The 21,914-nt window shown below is 44.1% G+C and overlaps 1 protein-coding gene across 1 annotated transcript in view; it reads right to left on the bottom strand.

The window, feature by feature from the left end:
* The window catches only part of IL1RAPL2 (interleukin 1 receptor accessory protein like 2), a 945,856-nt gene extending 927,796 nt beyond the window's left edge, over positions 1 to 18,060 (bottom strand). Inside the window, exon 1 of the mRNA XM_074277659.1 lies at positions 17,916 to 18,060. The gene's annotated coding sequence lies outside the window, so the exon portion shown is untranslated. The remainder of the gene's footprint in view (positions 1 to 17,915) is intronic.
* Between the last annotated feature and the right edge of the window lie 3,854 nt (positions 18,061 to 21,914).

Raw genomic sequence — 21,914 nt, 5'->3', positions numbered from 1 at the left:
TTGGGGTTAAGTGACTTGCCCAAGGTCACAAAGCTAATAAGTGTTAAGTGTCTGAGGCCACACTTGAACTCAGGTCCTTCTGAATTCAGGGCTGGTGCTCTATCCACTGTGCTACCTAGCTGCCCCTATAAATTTCTATAGAAAAAGGAATTTTAGGTAGGATTTGAAGGAAGCCAAAGAAGTCAGTGAAACTCAGGAGGTCATTTTTGTATCCTCATTTTGCAGATGAGGAAACTGAGGCAAACACATGTTAAGTGTCTTGCCCGGAGTCACATATACAGGGAATTACCAGAGACCAGATTTGAACTCAAGGTTTTCCTGACTGAACCTGGCATTCTAACCAAGCTCTCAATTTATTATTGAATGTCTATCTTTCACCCTGTATGATTAAGCTCAGATTTGCAGGCTAGGTCACACTGTGCTACACCTAGAATTTCAGGGTTCTTTGAAACATATAATCCTATTCCCTCTTTTTTCTAGATGAAACAGGATAGTCTTGTTTCATTTGAATATGATTTCCCTTGTATTTGAAGGTCTTCAAGCAGATGGCTTAAAGAACTTATTATTTCTAAATTGAATTGTTAAATTTAACCCCTATGTGTCATGGAGTTTGCAGCCTTGGGGGGTTTTTGGGAAGAAAGAAGTTGGGTTTTGGTTTTTTGTTTTTTGTTTTTTTGGTTGTTATTGTTTTTCTGGAGACAATCTGTGAATTATTTCAATTGGAATTTCATTTTCTATTCACAAGTTCTAGGAATTTTTTTCCTATTATTTCCTTCATTATGGTGTTACGGAATTTATCCTATCCTGTTTTTCTGGTAGATTCATGATCCTTAGATTGCCTCTACATATCCTGTTTGCAAAACTTATAAGTTTTGCTTACATATTGAGCACATATTCTCTTAATGCTCTTGGTTTTTTGGTTTACTTCTTCTAGGTTGTCCTTCGTACCAGTTTTGGAGAGTTTTGAGAAGTCATGAGGATCAGAGAAAATGTCTCATCTGCCATCTTATTTCTCACCAAAATAATATTTGTAAAGTGATTTGCAAACATTAAAGCACTATGTAAATGCAAGCTATTATGTCAAAAATTAGAAGAGAATGGAATCAAGAAATAGCAAGTTTAAGAAGGGTCCTCAGAAGCCATCGGAGTTTACTCTGTCATTTTATAAGTGAGAAAACCAATAATTTGCCAAAGTCCCATGGATTGTAAACATCAGAAGGGAGATTTAAACCCATGCTTTGACGTTCAAATCAGAACCCTTTTCCATCTTTCACAACTATAGCTAGGGAGAGTATTCTTTTAGTTTTTGTTTTGTTTTGTTTTTCCTTTTTAAAAAATGGATTTATTTAATATTTTCCCTAATTACATTCAAAATAATTTTAATGCTTTTTATTTTCAAAACATATGCACAGATAATTTTTTAACATTGACCTGTGCATAGCCTTGTGTTTCAGATTTTCCCCTCTTTCCCTTCTTCCACTCCCTCCCCTAGATGGCAAGCAATCCAATATATGTTACACATGTTTAAATATGTTAAATCCAATATGTGTAAACATATTTATACAATTCTCTTGGTTGCACAAGAAAAATCAAATCAAAAAGGCAAGAGAATGAGTAAGAAAACAAAACACAAGAGAACATCAAAAAGAGTGAGGAAGCAAAACATTTTTTTACATTTGTTCTTAAGATTTTTGAGTTCTAGATTCTCTCCCTTATCCCCACCAACAATTAAGAAATCACATGTGAAATTATGCAAAAGATTTCCATAAATATTATTATTCTGTAAGAAATGACCAACAGGATGATTTCAGAAAGGCCTGGAGAGACTTACATGATGTGATGCTGAGTGAAATGAGGGGGACCAGGAGATCATTATATACTTCAACAACAATACTGTATGAGGATCAATTCTAATGGACGTGGCCCTCTCCAACAATGAGATGAACCAAATCAGTTCCAATAGAGCAGTAATGAACTGAACCAGCTGCACCCAGCAAAAGAACTCTAGGACATGACTATGGACCACTACATAGAATTCCCAATCCCTCTATTTTTATCCACCTGCATTTTGGATTTCCTTCACAGGCTAATTGTACACGGTGTCAAAGTCAGATTCTTTTTGTTCAGCAAAACAAATGTTTGGACATGGATACATATATTGTATTTAATTTGTACTCTAACATATTTAACATGTATTGGTAGACCTGCCATCTGGAGGGGGGAGAAAGAGGGGAAAAATTGGAACAAAAGTTTTGGCAATTGTCAATGTTGTAAAATTACCCATGCAAATATCTGGTAAATAAAAACTATTATTATTAAAAAAAAAAGATTTCCATAAAAGTCAAAGTGCAAAAGAAAATATAGATCTCCCACTCCAATGAAAATAAAAACCCTCAAGAAAAATGAAGTTAAAAATAAAGGGAGAGAGAGAGAGCGATAGAGAATGCTTTGATCTACATTCAGACTCATCTGTTCCTTCTCTGCGAATGGATAGGATTTTTCATCACAAGTCCTTCAGAGTAGGTGTGGATGATTGTAACACTTGAGAATAAAAAAGTCATTTACAGCTGTTCATCCTAGAACATTGTTATTATTTTGTATACAGTGTATTTCACTTTGTTCATGGAAGACTTTCTAAGGTTTTTGTTTGTTTTTTCCCTGACAGCATCCTGCTCATCATTTTCCAAGAATAATAACATTCCATTAGAGAAACTCGCTTTGAATTTTTTGTTTTTTACAATTATTATTGCTAATGGTATCCTCCCCCCATTTATTCTCTCCTTTCACCCTGTCCCTCCTCAAAAGTGTCTTGTTACTGGCCATTCCCTCTCCCAATATGTTCTCTCTCTCTTTTTTTTTTTAAATCACCCTAACGGAGAGTATTTTTAACCAAACAAGAGGTGAATGTAGAAGTAGAGAAAGTAGGTAAGTTTGGCTATGTAAGACATGAAAGCTTTTTATATAAGTAAAATCAATGGATCTAGGATTAGAAGCTTTTATATAAGAAAAATCAATGTATTTAGGATTAGAAGCTTTTATATAAGTAAAACCAATGTATCTAGGATTAGAAGGTTATCAGTTGATTGAGGGGGAAAAATCTATATAGAAAATATTTCTGATAAGGGTTCCTCTTTAAGATGTATTGAGAATTAGCATAGATAGAAGACCAAAAGACATTTCACAATGAACAGTTTTTAAAAGAGAAAGAAAGGAAGGAAGGAAGGAAGGAAGGAAGGAAGGAAGGAAGGAAGGAAGGAAGGAAGGAAGGAAGGAAGGAAGGAAGGAAGGAAGGAAGGAAGGAAGGAAGGAAGGAAGGAAGGAAGGAAGGAAGGAAGGAAGGAAGGAAGGAGGGAAGGAGGGAAGGAGGGAAGGAGGGAAGGAGGGAAGGGAGGAAGGGAGGAAGGGAGGAAGGGAGGAAGGGAGGAAGGGAGGGAGGGAGGGAGGGAGGGAGGGAGGGAGAGAGAGAGAGAGAGAGAGAGAGAGAGAGAGAGAGAGAGAGAGAGAGAGAGAGAGAAAGAGAGAGAGAGAGAAAGAAAGACAGAAAGAAAGAAAGAGAGAAAGAAAGAAAGAAAGAAAGAAAGAAAGAAAGAAAGAAAGAAAGAAAGAAAGAAAGAAAGGAAGGAAGGAAGGAAGGAAGGAAGGAAGGAAGGAAGGAAGGAAGGAAGGAAGGAAGGAAGGAAGGAAGGAAGGAAGGAAGGAAGGAAGGAAGGAAGGAAGGAAGGAAGGAAGGAAGGAAGGAAGGAAGGAAGGAAGGAAGGAAGGAAGGAAGGAAGAAAGAAAGAAAGAAAGAAAGAAAGAAAGAAAGAAAGAAAGAAAGAAAGAAAGAAAGAAAGAAAGAAAGAAAGAAAGAAAGAAAGAAAGAAAGAAAGAAAAGAAAAACAAAATAGACGTCCATTAATTTAGAGAATGGCTGAACAAAGTTTTGGGACTTCAATATTAATGAAATATCATCATGCCATTATAAATGACAAATGAGACAAAAGGGCCTGTTGAGTGATTGATATTCACGGTAAAGAAAGAAATGTGGGCCTTTTTAATTCTAGCTCAAGCTTCATTTACATGCCATTCAAAAATGATCTTGAGGGTAAGGTAGAGTCTAACACCTCTCCAATTCCCTACCCCCTCCATATAAGTCCTGTAGATAGTTTGGGGATCTGGGGACATTTATCAAGACTAAATAGGAGTTACAAAGAATTTTCCAACAGATGGCTATTGGAAATCATAGATTTGGATTGATATTGGCCTAGATAGGTAGGTTGTATAGTGGATAGAACACTGATAAGCCCTATGACCCTGAGCAATTCACTTACCCAGTATTTATTTCAACTTTCTTATCTGTAAAATTGGGATGATAAATAAACATTTACCTTGTAGAATTGTCCTAAGGATCAAAGAGATGGATCGGTAAAGTGTTTAGCACACAAAGTGGTCAGGCACAAAGTAGGTGCTTAATAAATTCTTGTCTCCTTCCTTCTTTTCTAACAGAAAAAGGGACAATTAAAAGAATGGACTTAATCTTTAATCATGGTGCATTTGGGCTATTTTTGAATTCCTGGTTAGACATGGTTTACTCAACCTCTGTAAGTTCTAGAAGTGTTTCTACTTGCCAGGGTCAGGGAGAAGTTTTCTTCCTATTTTATTAAATAGATGGGTACAAAGAGTCCAGAATTTTGATCGGCAGAGCTAAAGTCTAGCAAAGAAATGGTTTTAGAAAACAGGTGGCAGTCACAAGACCAAGAGTCACTGAATAAAGATGCGAAGCAATGAGCAACAAAGGGTGATGACATGGCCAGAGGTCAATAGGAACTGCCTCAATCACACGCTCTCTCATACGTGTTCCCTGGCCAAACGTGTTCTTTGTACCCTAACACTGATATATGTACATAGGGGTCATCTCTTGACTTTCATGTATTCTGTTATTTGAACAAATGAAATAACATCTAAAAACTACTTTGCAAACGTAAAAGTCCTATATAAAAGTTAGTAGTTATTGTTTTGCCTTTTATTTTGAAGTGTGTCTCTGGAGCTTACGAGTTATGGGTTTGGGTGGGTACCGAACCACTAAGACTGCCTTGAACCCAAGGTTTCTTTCTGAGAGCCAACAACAAGGTGCTATCTGAATATTATCTCTCTCCATCTATGTATGGGTTTAAAAAGGGGGAAAGAAAGGGGATAAAAGAGAAGTGAAGGGAGAGAGGGGAATTGAGGAGAGAGGAAAAGGGGAAGAATGGAAGGAAGAGGAACAGAAGGATGTAGGGTTATGAAAAGGAAGTGGGAGGGTAATGAAAAGGAAGTGAGAGGGCACTGAAATAAAATTTTTGCACAATGTCATCAAGAGCACTGAGAGAAAATATTGCAATCACAGGATGATAGCAACATTTTCTTGTTTCTGGAACAGTTCAAGCTAGCTAAATCAAAGAATCAGTGTTTCTTTCTTTCTTTCTTTCTTTCTTTCTTTCTTTCTTTCTTTCTTTCTTTCTTTCTTTCTTTCTTTCTTCTCTCTCTCTCTCTCTCTCTCTCTCTCTCTCTTTCTTTCTTTCTTTCTTTCTTTCTTTCTTTCTTTCTTTCTTTCTTTCTTTCTTTCTTCCTTTCTGAAGCAATTGGGGTTCAGTGACTTACCCAGCATCACACAGCTAGGAAGCGTTAAGTGTCAGAGATCAAATTTGAACTCAGGTCCTCCTGACTTGAGGGCTGGTGCTCTATCCACTGTGCCACCTAACTGCCCCCAAACCAGTATCTTCTACAACAGTTGTCCAGCAAAGATGGCCACATCACACCTTGAAAACTCTCATCAGCCATATATTCCCAGGATTGTGAGGGAATAAAAGAGGCTTGCTAAGACACTTGACAGTGAGGAGTACAGAAACTAATGATATCTAACCACTTTGGGCTTCCTTTTATTCATGAAAACCTGTGAATAGAATTCTACAAATCTTGGGATACTTCCTATATAAAGAATGCCTTCGCCAGCCATTATTACAACACCTCTCTGTGTCTCTCTATGTCTGTCTGTCTCTCTCTCTCTCTCTCTCTCTCTCTCTCTCTCTCTCTCTCTCTCTCTCTCTCTCTCTCTCTCTCTCTTCCTCCCCCCCCCCAAAGATTCAGCATGTCTTCCATCAGAGCTAGAGGCTCAGCTCTCCTTCTTGGGCCTAAACTTGAGACTAATATCCAACAGAAAGCAGCTTCTCAGCCTGTTTTCAACTGTAAATGCAAAATGAAAGAGTTTTGTCCTTGGATAAAAAAAAATAATATAAATAGGAATGATTCTCTCAAAGTACAACTTCCTGTCTATGTCACAGGACAGCGTAGGGCAGAGGCAGAAAAGTAGGAGATTGCCAGTCAGGATAATGTGCAGAAAGGGATCTGGTGAGCTCTGACCACTATGGGAGCCACAGAAGCCTGGCAGATACTTTAAAAAGCTGACAAATTGGGCTCCCGAGCTATTATTGACAGGATTCAGAGGCCAGTCAGTACAACGTAATTGCTCCGAAGAATACTTTAGGACCTGACCACTACAAAGGCTAAATCGTGACTAATCATTCAATGGATTCAAGACATGAACTCTTTCATCATGTGGCAGTCATTTGAAAATTGACAAGGGAAACAATCATACCAACTCTAGTCGAGCACTCCAAAAGATCCTCCATGGGCAATAGCAGCAAGAACTAAACCAATGATAACGTCAAGGAATCTTAGGGAAAATGGCTGACTCTGGTGAATCTGCTTACAGAAATACAGAGGTTTATCCTAACAACAAGAGACCAGGAGAAAATCTACCGCCAGTAGAAATTACAGAAGAGTCATTCCTCAGGAACCCAGATGTATTGATGGGTAAAAGTTATATAAGCAAATAAGGCCTTATGCAACAAATCACGGCAGGTAGAAAAATGGTTCTGTTCAGTCGCTTTTAACTCTGGCTGACCCTGTGGGCCACAGCACACTAATGTTGTCTGTAGGGATTCTGTGGCAAAGACGGTGGAATTGTCTGTCATTTCCTTCTCCAGTGGATTAAGGCAAACAGGTTAAATGGCTTATTCAGCGTCATACAGCTAGTGAGTACCTGAGGCTGAATTTGAACTCTTTTTGACTTGACTGGACTAGAGTCTTCCTGACTCTAGGCCCAGGACTCTAACTACTGAGCCATCTCGCTGTGTCTATTATATAAATCCAAGCCTCAAAATATCCTTAAGAAGTCAATAAATAAACCGTGCTGGAAACATCGCATTATCACAAGCAGCAACGGTTGTTGTTTGCAATGGCTGACCTATAAAAATTCAAGAATAATATTTGTAAGAGATGCTGCTCTACCAAATTCTCATAACCTCCAAACTGTGTGTAATGTTAAGCTTTTAAAATATAGATACCTAATGGAAGAAATCAAAACCATGTGGGAATAGAATGACTACGTACCCTCCCCCCCATCATCCTGTCTTCTACTGGATTTTTCCCAAAGATGCTTTCAGTGAGCCCATAAAAGATGAGCTTACAGCCCAATACTTATAGCCAATTACATAAAGCAATAATTTTATACACTCGCAAGTAGTCCATTAAATATAAAAGAATAATATCAGAATACTGATCTGTCACAGAATTGTTTCCATCTAAACTCCTCTGAACTAAATGGGAATAACAATATAATAACAATAATAACAATAACAATCTTTGCAGCCAGGCATTACCATGGAGACGCCATCCAGATACTTGTGGTAAGGTATTTTTAAAAGAAAAAAAGGAAAGGGAAAAGGAAGAAAGCCGTCTTGGAGGTAGTGTTCTATGCTCCATCTTGACCCCATGGAGGAAATCGTCAGGCATCTATTCATTTTGGTCCCCGAGAGATTATAAGAGACCACTAAGATTTCAGCCCATTGAAATCAAGGAAATATTTACTGAACTGTTAAGAACAAGGATTGGTGAGATAACCTGTGTTAATTTTTCTCCTCCCTCTGAGTTGGAGTACTTAGCACAATGCCTGGCACAAAGTAGGTGCTTTAAAAATAAATGCAATTGTTAGTGGAGTTGTGAAATAATCCAACCCTTCTGGAGAGCAATTTGGAACTATGTCCAAAGGACTATCAAACTGTGCTTTGATGCAGCAGCGTATCCCAAAGAGAGAAAAGGACCCACATGTACAAAAATGTTTGTGCCGCCCTTTTTATAGTGCCAAGAACCTGGAAACTGAGTGCATGCCCATTCGTTGGAGAATGGCTGAATAAATTAAGGCATATGAATGCTATGGAATATTATTGTTGTATAAGAAACAATCAACAGGATGCTTTCAGAGAGGCCTAGGGAGACTTACAAGAGCTGATGCTAAGTGAAGTGAACAGAACCAAGAAAACATGGTTCACATTAAGAACAACATTCTGAGATGATCAACTGTTAATGAAGTTGGTTCTTCTCAGCAATGTGATGGTTCAAGACAATTCCAATAGACTTGAGATGGAAAATGCTATCTGTATCCAGAGAGAGAGCTATGGTGACTGGATGTGGATTGAAATATAGTATTTTCACCTTTTTTTATTTATTTCTTTGCTTGTTTTTTTTTCTTCATGGGTTCCCCCCGCCCTTGTTCTGATTTTTCTTGCACAACATGACAAATATGGAAATGTGTTTAAAAGGATTGCACACATTTAACTTATATCAAATTGCTGGCTGTATTGGGGAGAGGGGAGATAAGGAAGGAAGAGAAAAAAATTGGAACACAAAATCTTACCAAAATGAATGTTGAAAACTCTCTTTGCATGTATTTGGAAAAGATAAACTACTACTGAGAAAGATGATATGAACATAAAATAAAGGACCTGATTTTTGATAATAAATAAATAAATGCAAGCTGACTGCCTGACCCTATCCTTCCAAGAAACTCCTTTGAGGGCTCTCTCTTCTTCCTTTCCACAAAGCAAAAAAAAAAATCTAAGCAGAATAACCATTTCTATTATTGTCATTAGAAATGCCTGCTGTTAACCACTGTTATATAGCTGACAAAACTATCACATTTTACCCTTTTGCTCTGTCCTATTATGTTATCTATTGCCCTTTATAGGACAGAAATTAGTGATGGTTAACAAGCTTTGTTGCATATTCAATGCTAGCATCACAGATAAAGGTTGGACAAACTGGTCAGTCTGGGAGAAGTGGGAAGACGGAACCAATTTCTAGTGAGAGAGGCGTGGAGGGGAGGGAGGCAGCAGAGTAATGATTTCTGCCCTAGGAGAGCACAAACTTTTCCAGTCACTCAGTCAGTACTCATATTCATCAGCCAGCTCAAACTTGATTTATAGGGAAGTATAAACAGAGAGATGAATAACCTGACATAAATAAAAAATCCCCCAAGCTAGAGAAGTTAAGCTCCTCAGGGCAGATGAGCCAGACAGAGACAAAGAAAGAATAAAGGATTGCCTGTTGGGTACAGTGTACAGATCCTTTTGTGGGTTCTTTGGTTGTTGTTATGGTGTTGCTCTCCAAAGCCTTACATCCCCTTTTCAGCATCTTATTAGTGGATAAGGATAATATTCAGTATGAGAGACTCCCCTAAGCCTCTTCACTTCTCATCAGCCTATTTACACCTCTACATTTGCTGTTGTTTTTCAGTTGTTTTCAGTCATATCCAATTCTTTGTGACCTCATTTGGGGTTTTCTTGGCAAAGATACTGAAATGTTTTGCCATTTCTTTCTCCGTGTCATTTTATAGATGTGGAAACTGAGGCAAACAGGGTAAAGTGACTTGCCCAAGTTCATACAGCTAATAAGCACCTTAGGACACATTTGAACTCAGGAAGAGGATTCTTCCTATCTCCAGGGCCAGAACTCTATTTACTGTACCATCAGGCTGCCCCTCCACCTCTTAAACAGCATCTCTTTCTATGTATATACATGCAGAGGCTACCTCATGGAGTTTTTAAATTATACTCTCCAATGGAGACCTTCATTCTATGATTAACAATAACGACAAGAATAATAATCTCATCTTCTCTAGGTTCTCAAAAATGATCGTTAGAACTACCCCAGACACAAGAGTATAAAAACCTAGCAAGAAAAAAGGCTGCAGCTATGGCTGTCAAGAAGCTTACTGGCATCCTGAAGCCAAAGCACAACAGAGAGAACATTAAATACAACTAAAGCACATAGAATATGCATCCTGATGCACAGTTTTGTAACTGTAAAATGGATCATTTCACAGGAAAGTATGCTAATAAAACTCTATATAATATTAACCAAGCACAGAGCCATAACTCTAAGCCACCCATGGAAAGATCAACTCCTCCTCTACAAAGAGAACCTGGAAACCCAGTGGCTGCCCATCAGGTGGAGAACGGCTGAATAAGTTATGGTATATGAATGTTATGGAATATTATTATTCTATAAGAAATGATCAGCAGGAGGATTTCAGAGAGGGGGAGAGATTTACATGGGCTGATGCTGAGCAAAGTGAACAGAACCAAGAAAACATGGTACACATTAAATACAACATTCTGTGATGATCAAAAAGAGTATTTATGGATGTCTTCAGGACATAAAAGAAGTAAGTTAAAAACCTACAGCATTTTTGGAATAAACAAATTTCACTTCACCACACACAACGGCAAGGTGATACATCAAAAATACACATCCCTGAACTTGTCAAATTTACAAGTGATTTGCCTCTTGATAAAATCAATTAAAAGAAAAACAACTAAGATTCAAGAATGGAGCCAAAAGGATCTCCGATTATAACATCCACACGAAGTCAACCAATGATATGTTAATAAGGAAGTGCTCTACAAATGGTGGAGTCCCGTGTTTATAGAAACAGAGAAATCAAGATGGCAATCCATGACCAGGACATCAAGTAGCAGAAAAGCACAGAAATGTCTTCCTTAATTATGTCAGATTGATCAATGCAGATTATTTAAGGAAGTAGGAGAAATCCTGGAATACATCACTCCAAGCTGCAGAATCTTCGCACCCACCCAATGTCTAACAAGGCACAACCCAATGGCTAGGATTAGACATCAGAAGCTCACTATCTTTCATAAACAGACAATAAATCCCTGCTCAAATACAAAGCTCCAAATATCCTAGAGAATTCAACAAACCATATTGAAACCGGCCCACTCTTACCAACAAAACTGTTGCCCAGAATCAGCCGGTATAATCTCAATTAATAAAAAATGAATGTTTTTCATAGATATTGCCATGCAAAACACTCAACCTCTAAACTAAAGGAATGAAAAGCTTTCAAAATGGAAGAAATGAGAATTATGTGGGAAGACAATGAATAAGCAAATGAATGAAAAGGAAGTTAACTCAATGCTTCTACATGTCAGGCACTGCACTGTGGATACAAATATAAATATAGTAAATATATATAACCATATAACAAATATCTGTGTAAATACATAATAAAACAAATAAATGTACTAATTATGAGAATACAAAAATACAAAAAGTCTATCCTGATGGGGAAGGCAACACATATAGGAGCCTTAAATAGAGCTGCAGTAGATAATTGGAAGACATCTTCCTGACTTCAAATCTGGCCTCAGACACTTAGTAGCTGTGTGACTTTGGACAAGTCACGGAATTCTGTTTGCCTCAGTTTCCTCAACTGTAAAATAACCCGGAGAAAGAAAATAGCAAAACCACTTCAGTATCTTTGCCAAGAACACCCCCAAGTACTCATGAAGAGTCGGATATGACTGAAAGACAACAACATATATAGGTAAGTGATGGTCAGGGAAAGAGAGATGGAAAGCAAAGAGGACAGACTATAAGACAGATGGTAAGAGGACCTGGGTGGACAACCGGATGGAACGTGAAGGTGAAGTATGATCCGGTACCCAGAGATAGACAGTCAATACAGTGGACTAAGAGGGCACATGCATCATCCTGATTGAGGCCATAGCACATGAACTTACAAACTATTACTTTTGTTCCTTCCAAAAGTAGTTTTTTTTCCCACCTGTGCAATAATCCTCGGAATATTATATGTAATAGAATATTAATTCAGGGTCTGTCCTGTGACCTAGACAAGACAGGGATCATTATTTCCATTTTACAGATAATGAAGTTGAGACTCAGAGAGGTGATTTAACTGATCCAAGGAAACATAACTAATATGTTGCAAAGTATGCTACTTAAAATGCACATTCTAGGGGCAGCTAGATGGCACAGTAAATAGAGCACCCGCCCTGAAGTCAGGAAGACCTGAGTTCAAATTCAGCCTAGCTGTGTGACCCTGGGCAAGTCACTTAATCCCAATTGCCTCAGCAAAAAAAAAAAAAAAAAAAAAAAAAATGCACCACTCTTTATAGATGGCCCTACTGGTACTCATTAGTGATTCCACACTTTTGAGTTTGCACTAAAGTTGCCATGGGAATGGCCTTGCACTGAGCCCTCTGTCATCCCTAGCCTCCATGCCTTTGCAGGGCCCAAGGTGCCAAACAGCACACTGGCCAAGGTTAAAGGCAGAGTCTCCCAGTTCATAGGAGTTAACTGGTCCATGAGGATACAGGTATACAAGTATCCAACCAATATCCTTGGTCTCATTTGGACTTCTCTTTACCATGAGGCCACAGGTGAATTAAAACTAATATGCTAATTAAAGGGCTATTCCCCAAAGTCAAAACCCCAACTTTTTTAAAATGCAAATAGGGAACACTGAGAAAAAAAATCAACTACCATCCCAGAGGGTGTCAAGATTTCAAATTCAAATTCACACAAACGTTCTACCCAGTAGGGGTAACCTTTCCATACTTTTGCAAAACTGTCAGGAGATGAATGGGAACTTATGCAAAAGCTCCAGGGAGCCAGAGATCAAGCCAGAGTTCCACCCTCTCATTTTACAAAGGAGGAAGTTGAGCCACAAAAAGGGGAAAAGACAAGTGACAAAGAAAAGATCTAGAGCTGGACCTCAGCTTTATTTGTGTCATGGACCCTCCCTTCCCCTCTCTCAAGGGGTCTAGTGGAGCCTACGGCTGGACTCCTTCCCAGAATCGTATTTTTAAATGCATAAAAGAAAATACACAGGATTACAAAGGGCAGAGATTGCATATCAAAAGACGAATAACAAGTCTACAGATTTCCGGTTCAGGCCCTTAGAAGGTACTTCAGAAGTCACAGGGCCACAAATCTGGAGTGAGAAGAAATCTTACAGGCTCTGAAGTTCAACTCTCTCATTTTACGGAGGAGGAAACAAGACAGAAGTCCAAGGTCACACAGAAAAGATAAGATCCCAGGTCCTCTAACTTCAAATCTCTGTACCAAGTCCAAATGCCCATTTTACAGAGGGGGAAACTGAGGCCCAAAAAAAAAGAGAAAGGTACTTGCTCCCACCACTCATTAACACATTAACCACAACAAGAACATACTTTTTCTCCTCTTCATCAGGTGTTCTCTCTCCTACCTAGCTAGCGGCTCTTCCTTGAACAACAGATACCAGTGGGACCCCTACTGGTAGAGCGTTGTTACCATAGGCTCAAAGCATCTCAGATTTCAAGCTGGAGGGGATCATGTCAACCTTCTCTTTAGACAGATGAGGAAACGAAAAGCCAAAGAAATTAAATTAGGTGCAGAAGGTCACACGGCTGCTATGTATCTGAGGGGAGATTCGAACCCCCATCATCCTAAGCATTCCCATTGAATCTCTGGTTCCAAGAAAGAATCCCCCAGATGCAGCAGAATGGTCTTTTTCCTGCTGTATCACTAGCCAGTCTTCACCCCCATTGGAATAACAAATAAGACATCCCCAGCGCAGAGGCTCCAGCTAATGAGCTGCTCGAGGGGCTCAGAAGCTGGCCCCTACATGCAATAAATTAGCCACCAGATCCCCCACTGGGATTCCAGCTTGCATTTGGCTCGGCTCTGGCCCTCTCCTTCCTTCCAGAGAAAGCTGGCTTGTTCTAACCCGCCCCGAACTTGCTCTTCTCCAGGGACTGGAGACTCAGCAGAATGGTGACATTCTCTCCCAGCCAGTTGCTCACTGTGTCCCCCACACTCCCAAAGCGCCCAGAAAGGCGAGGGATGGAGGGGAGGTGCCAGCCCAGTTGGGATCTGCGGATGGGGAAGGGAGGTATTCCCAAATAAAGGGCTGCTTGTCACAGCCTGGGCTGTGTGTCTCTGAACAGCCTGTGGCACTTCCCAAACCCAAAGAGCACCACAGAGGAGCACCAGACAGGGCTGAGGAAGGGGTGGCTGCAGCTCCTCCCTTTTGCTACCCACAAGCTTCCTCCCTTAGCTGATGTCCCATCTCCTCCACAAGGGGTAGCCTGGTCTTTCAATCTGCCAGCCCCTACCACCTCCAAAATGCTGGAGCTCCTCTGCATAATGTTCTACTTCCTTATCTATGTACATGCAGTTTCCCTTCTACTGAGCACAACAGGACCAACAGGTCCCTTTTGGTCTCTGTTCCCAGAATCCCTCACAGCAGCTGGTACACAGTATAGATTAATAAATGCTCAAGGAAATAAGGAGCCTGAAAGCCAAATCCAGAGCAACTGATGTTGTTTTCCCCTACAAAACGTACCACCCTTAAGGGCCCCAGACCATTTCCTTTGTCTTTATTTCCCCAGCACCTGGTACCATGTATGACGCCCCTATAAAATGCTTAGTGGTCCATATATTTCCCCCAATAAATTACAAGTTCTTTGAAGGCATAAGGCGTTTCCCTTGAGCCTTCCTTTTAGTCTTCCTCCCCCTGGCAGCGAGCACAGCACCCCATACAGCCAGGGCACCTCATAAATATTTGCCAAATGAAAGGATCTTCATCAGAACCTAATCTTTATGTCACATAAAGAGTTTTTGCTTCCTTTGACCTCCAAAAGGAATAGGATTTGGAAATTCGGGGTTTGCAGGGCAGTTTCCTCAAAGTTAGCAGGAAGAAGGTCCCAATTGGCCTTAGGGTGCCCCGTCCCCCAGGGGCTAACTCTGTAGACTAGACTAGCCCAGGTTAACCAGATGTGCCGGATCAGCTGCATCATTAGGAGCCAAGGGAGTAGCTGATTTTTTTTTTTTTTGGAAGCAGAAAGCACTGGTATTTGGTCGGATACTGGACCAATTGTCAATTTGTCACCGATCCTAACACATCCCCCCCCACCCCCCAAGGACAGACAGCGTTAGAATGGGAAGGCTTTTAGCATCCATTACCCACAATGGACCATGGCCACATCCCCAGCTCAAACACAACAGGCCAGTCCTGGGAGCCGAATGAAGCTGTCTCCCTACTTGGAAATCCAGAAAGGAGAGCTAAAGTGGGGTTCCCGAACGATCCCTGCCCCGATTCCAACCATGGAGAGTCCAGGCTGGTCCAAGCGAGTGTGCCAGAGGCGCCCCTCCCAGAGGCCCTTGGGCCGGAGAATTGGCCACTGGGGCTGTCTTCATCAATTCTAGTGAAATCTCACTTTTTGAAAAATCCGAACCTTTGATCTTTGGAGGGGGAGGGGGAGGGGAAACTCCCTCAATCCACTCAGACCTGCGACTCTTCAGGGAGAGCTGTCAGGGCACTGAGCAGTGGAGAGAATAGCCCCAAGGTCACCCAGGCAGGATGCAGCAGAAGCTGCTCCGGAGCCCAGATTTTCCCAGGCTCCAGGGGCCAGCCCCTCAAGCTGAAAAGGGACTTCACTGAGGCGAATTCTGAATTTCTAGCCCTCTCTACAAAGCCCAAGTTGCTCGGCAAAAGCAGCTTCTTCTAATTAAGGTGCGCTCCTGCCCTGTCCCCTGATCAGTGACATCCAAAACCTCAAAGCTGCTGAGTGGAGACAGAAGGAAGCCGGAGAGCCGCTTCCCTTCCAGCCACAGACTCCTGAGCAAAGGAGAGCCCAAGGAAGAAAGGGCTTGTGGGTGGCTTTGCCATGGAGTCTATTGACAAAGGCTTTCCCAACCCGAAAACTGCCATGTTGGCAGTGGAGGGCTTGGCAATAGCCAAAGAAGGCAGCACAGTGCAATAAAGAAAAAAAAAAAAAAAACTAGTTCTGGAGTGGGGAAATAGGTTCGAATCTCACCTCTGCCACTTATTACTACAAAGTGAGGGGGTGGGCTAGATCAGCGGGGTCAGACTCAAATGGAAAGCCACATAAGGAGTCCTTGAGGTGTATGGCGATGTAGACTGGTTTGTTGTGTTTGCATCATTTTGTTCAATATTTCCCGATCGGATTTTAATGTGATTCAGGCTGTCCTCCCAAGGGCTGCCTGTTTTGACATCTCCAGGCTATCCAGCCTCTAATTTCTATGTGTGACTCTGGAATAGTTCGTTCTCTCCCTGGGCCTCAGTTTCCCCTTCTATAAAATGAGGAAGTCGAATTAGATCGGCTCCGAGGTTCTTCCCAGCCCTAGCTCCATCAGAGCCTGGACGCTTTACTCCCACCCTGGGCGCAGGTCCTTTTCCCTAGCCCTGCCTGAAAGGGAGCAGAGAAGGGCGGCCAGCCCCGAGACCTCCCCCGGTCCCCAAAGAAATGAGCCTCCCTTTTTCTGAGGCAGATTTTGGTGAAGAGGGAAAGGCGATCCAGAGGGGCTGGGAGTAACCAAGCAAGGTGAAGGGAGCCGGGCCGGGGAGAGCTCGCCACCGACAGCCCCGGAGAGAGGGGACAGCGGCGGGGGCCGCAACGGCTTCCCGGGAGAACAAGCGCCCAGTTGCGGGGACCCCCCGCACTCTCCGCGGCTTTTGCCTCACGCCGGTTGCCCCCTAGACCCCGTCTCTTTTTTTTTTTTTGTGCTGGGGCGCTTGACTGCACACACCTGCACCCCACCCCTGCTCCTGGGTGTGTCTACACACACTCTCCGGCTCACTATCTCCATTTCTCGGGGTGTGTCTCTGCCCCGCTCCCCATTTCTCTCTCAATCCCGCAACTGCAAGTGGAACAGGGAGAAACAGCAAATCACCTAGAGAGGGGAAGAGTTGTTCCGACAAATCGCTACCCGCCTGGATACAGGGATGACGGGCTTGGGCGCACACTGACTACTGGGTGACCTTGGGCAAGTCTAGTTAATCTCTCTGCCTCGGTTTCCTCCACTGTAAAAATAAGAGGGTTGGAGCTAGACGGCCGGAGATCCCACTCAGCTCTAGTCCTCTGACCTCCCCCTTCGGAAGGCTCCACGTCTTTATGGTAAAAAAGAAACTTTCCCTCCAAAGAGAGAAAGTGAGAGGGGAAAAGCCAGGCAGCTAGAGAGAGTGGGGGGCCGCTCCCCAGTTCTCCCCGTTAGGGCCAGAAGCGCGAATCCCCGGCTTGAGGGAGCGAGCCTGGGGAGGGAAGGAGGAGAACCCGAAAGAAATCCCCGGGGCTGGAACTGTCCAGTGTGCCGGGCACACCCCGCCTCCATTCCCAGGACCCGCGCTTCCCGAGGAATCTCCGAGTGCCGGAGGACTGGGGAGTGCGCACCGCATCGCTCTCCCGGAAGTTTGGGGAAATCGAGGCTTGGGTGCCACCCAGAACCCGGGCTTTCCCCCTATCTCTCCCCGCAAAGACACTTCGGTGAAGGAAAAAACGAAGGAAGGGGAGCGAGCCCCGAAGGTCCCCCCGCAAGGCTCGCTCCCAAAGGCGGGCACAGTGGAAACCGCACCGCTTTCGGAGTCGGAGGACCCGAGTGCCAATCCTGCCTCATCCTCACCTGCTCCGGCACCTCAGGCAAGTCTCTTCCCTTGTGGAGCCCTCGATTTCTTCACCTGTAAAAGGGGGCGGCGAGCTCTCTAACCTGGGGGCTCCCCGATGGCCGGCAACGGGCGAAAGGAAGCGGGATTTCGACCAGGCGGGCCCCCCAGCTTCCCTTCCAGCTCGCAAACTTTCCGCTAGGGTGGGACCGAGCCACGCAAGCTTTCCCAGACTGGGGGGGCGGGGGGGTCAGAGTGCTCGCAAAGTTCCCGGCCCCCACCCCCGCCCCCGCCGGGTCCCCACCACCCACGCCCTCGCCGGGGCGCGGAGCCCCCGGACGGCCCGCGGCTTTACCTGTTTCAGGCTGGACAGCTGCCTCAGCAGGAGGGAGTTTCCGCCGCATCCGATTCCATGGCCAGAGTCCCGGGGTTCGAGTTGGGCTGGGGCTCGTCCCTTCTGTCCGGGGACAGGCGGAGGCTAGGAAGTGGCCCGACCTCGCTCCCCGGCAGGTCTGGAAATAAAGGGGAGGCTGCGGGAACGGAGCGTGGGGGCAGGCGGGGAGAGGAGCGCGTCCCCCCCGATCCTTGGGCTCCGTCGGGCGGCGCGGAACAAGTGCTTGCGCGAGCAGCCCCCCGCGCCCGCCGCCGGCCAGGTCCCGCGCCCGCCGGGGCTCGCCGCGGACGCTCCGCGAGCCGCACAGGTGCCCGGCCAGGTGCGCCCAGGCTCCTCGCCGGGCGGGCGGGCGTGCGCCCTCGGTGGGCGAGCAGCCCGGCTCCGCGGGCGCCCGCCCGGGCCGGCCGCTTCTCTCGGGGAGCGCCCTCGGGAAGGACGGGAGGAAGTCCCCGAGAGCCGCGTCCTCCACCTCGCTCTCCTCGCCCACAGTTTGGCGCCTCGGGGCAGGCGGACCGCGCTGGGGAAGGGGGTGGGGACTACCCGCCCGAGCCCGGGAGCGTCACTGGGCGGACCGGTGCCCCGCCCCCGCCCCCTCTCCGCCCCCGCCCCGCCCCCTCTGCCCGCGGCCGAGGCGCTCCGAGCACCTGCGGGGCAGGACCGCGGAGAGCGCCCGAGCCCCACCCCCACCCCCGTCCCCGGCTCGGACCCAGACCCCAAACCACCCGACCCAAGCTAACCTAGGCAAGCAGCCCCGAACCCAAAGCCCGAAGCACTCCTCGCTCACCTTTCCGAGCGGGAAGCGTGACGCTGCAGCGACGCCTCGTGGCCGGATGCGAGAACACCCACGGTGTTCCTACCTCTGCGCGCTCGGCACCCACTGGAGAGGAGAGAAAGCCCCAGCGGGCGTCCAGTTTGACCTCCGGGGAGGCCCAGCCTCCGCGTGCTCGGGCCTCGGATCGGGGCTCATCCCAAAGGCTCCCGCTCCCCCCCTGGCACTGCTTCTGCTTCAAGCTCAGGCGGGGATGCTGGTCCTGGCCAGGCCGTGGAAGGGACCGAGTGCAGGGACCTTCCTCTCTGTGTCCCAGGGACCAGGAGGGGACTGGGACGCACAGACCTGCAGGGCCCGGCAGGGCCCTCCAACAAGACTTGGGTGCAAATACAGAGCCCTTCTGGCTCCGTCCAGCCGTGGGACCTTAGGCCAGCCGCCAGCCTCTCGTTTTCCTCTCTGCAAAGTCATGCATTTGTCCCATCCTTGGGAAATCTGGGAAGCCTCCGGATCCCCTTGCTGGAATCCTTTTTGTAAATGTCCACAATGCAACGTCTAGGATTCCAAAGGGGACTCATGATGTTAAAGCACGTTTATCAAAATCGTTTTAAGAACCAGATCACAGACTCCATTCAGGAACCCCGGAACCGTATGTAGCCTCTGAGGTCTCTTCCAGCTCTGGATCTAGAATCCTAGGTGTGACCTTGGGCAACTCACTCCCCTCAATGAGAGTTTCCTCATTTTGTCGGACTGGTGGTCTCTAAGATCCCTTCCAGCTCTTTATGATCAAAGGAACACAGGAACATGCTCATCAACTCGGGCTTCCTTTGGGCACCAAGAGGGATCCCTGGAATATGGAAGGGAAGGAAGCAAAAAAACTTCAAAGGGTTTTCTCTCTGCTATCCCCACCCCCACCCCACCCACCCCCGTATTTTCGGCACGTTCATTGTTTTCAACATCCCTTGTGCAGATCTAGCAAGAGACAGGTCAAAGGAGGGCAACTTCCCCTTACTCCCCCTACTTCCGTGAGTAAGGCACGGAAAGAGCATCTGCTTAAGGACTGTGGTCAGAAGAATGAAACCTGGAAAGAGCCCAACAGAGGGGAAAGCTGAGAGGTCCAAAGTGAAAGGATAATTAGGAATTTATGCAGCAACATGAGTAAGGAGTTAAGTTGGGATTTGATTGTCTGACAAGATAGCCATAATACTCCTTTTTTTTTTTTTTTAACTTAATTAGTATTTTTTTTTTTTTGCCAATTTTATGTGTGAAAAGATAGTTTTCAACATTCATTTTTGTGAGATTTGGGGCTACAATTTTTTTCCCTCTTTCCCTCTCCCTTCCAAGACAGCAAGCAATCTGATAGAGGTTACACATGTATAATCATATTAATCATGTTTCCACATGAGTGATGTTGTGAAAGAAAAATAAGAATAAAAGGGAAAAACCTCAAAAAAAAGTGAAAATATGATCTACATTCAGACATCATGATTCTTTTCCCTGGTTGTGCTCAACATTTTCCATCAGGAGTGCCTTGGAATTATTTGGAACATTGTATTCCTGTGAAGAGCGAAGCCTGTCATAGTTGATCATCCCACAGTATTGCTGTTACTGGGTACAATGATCTCCTGGTTCTGATCACTTCACTCAGCATCAGTTCATGTAAGTCTCTCCAGGCTTTTCTGAAATTAACTGCTTACCGTTGATATAAAACAAAAATATTCCATTACTCTAATATACCATAATTTATTCAACCATTCTCCGGTTGACAGGCATCTACTCATTTTCCAATTCTTTGCCACCACAAGAAGAGCTACTACAAATATCTTTGCACACGTGGATCATATTCCCTATTTTATGATCTCTTTAGGATACAGACCCAGTAAAGACACTGCTCTGATCAAAGGGTATACACGGTTTTATAGCCCTTTGGGCATACTTCCAGATTGCTCTCCAGAATGGTTGGATCAGTTCACAACTCCATCAACAATACATAAGTGTCCCACTTTTCTCACATCTTTTCCACCATTTATCATTTGCCTTTTCAATCATATTAGCCAATCTGATAAGTGTGAGATGGTACCCCAGAGTTGTTTTAATTTGCACCTTTCTAATCCATAGTGATTTAGAGCATTTTTTCCCACTGAGGCTGAGGTTAAGTGACTTGCCCAGGGTCACACAGCTAGGAAGTGTTAAGTGTCTGAGAGCAGATTTGAACTCAGGTCCTCCTGAATTCAAGGCTGGTGCTCTATCCACTGCGCCACCTAGGTGCCCTAATTTAGAGCATTTTTTGTAAGACTACAGATAACTCTAATTTCTTCATCTGAAAGTTGCCTGTTAAAACCTGGGACACTGATGCATTGTTGGTGGAGTTGTGAAAGAACCATTCTGGAGAGCAATCTGGAATTATGCCCCAAAAATTATCAAACTGTGCATACCCTTTGATCCAACAGTGTTTCTACTGGGCTTACATCCCAAAGAGATCTTAAAGAAGGGAAAGGGACCTGTATGTGCAAGAATGTTTGTGGCAGCCCTCTTTGTAGTGGCCAGAAACTGGAAACTGAGTGGATGCCCATCAATTGGAGATTGGCTGAATAAGTTATGGCATATCAATGTTATGGAATATTATTGTTCTGTAAGAAATGACCAGCAGGATGATTTCAGAGAGGCCTGGAGAGACTGACATGAACTGATGCTGAGTGAAATGAGCAGGACCAGGACATCATTATATACTTCAACAACAATACTGTATGAGGATGTATTCTGATGGAAGTGGAGATCTTCAACACAGAGAAGAGCTAATCCAATTCCAATTGACCAATGATGTACAGAATCAGCTACACCCAGAGAAGGAACACTGGGAAATGAGTGTAAACTTTTTGCATTTTTTGTTTTTCTCCCCAGGTTATTTTTACCTTCTGAATCCAATTCTTCCTTTGCAATAACAATAACAACAACAAAATTTGGTTCTGCACACATAGATTGTACCTAGGATATACTATAACATATTTAATATGTATGGGAATGCCTGCCATCTAGGGGAGGGGGTGGAGGGAAGGAAGGGAAAAATCAGAACAGAAGTAAGTGCAAAGGACAATGTTGTAAAAAATTACCCATGCATATGTACTGTCAAAAAAAAGTTATAATTATAAAAGAAAAGAAAAAAAGAAAGTTGCCTGTTCATATTATCATTTGGG

This window comes from Sminthopsis crassicaudata, chromosome X (genome assembly GCF_048593235.1).
Source record: "Sminthopsis crassicaudata isolate SCR6 chromosome X, ASM4859323v1, whole genome shotgun sequence".
Classification (NCBI taxonomy): Eukaryota; Metazoa; Chordata; class Mammalia; order Dasyuromorphia; family Dasyuridae; genus Sminthopsis; species Sminthopsis crassicaudata.
This window is presented reverse-complemented; position numbering and strand designations above follow the sequence as displayed.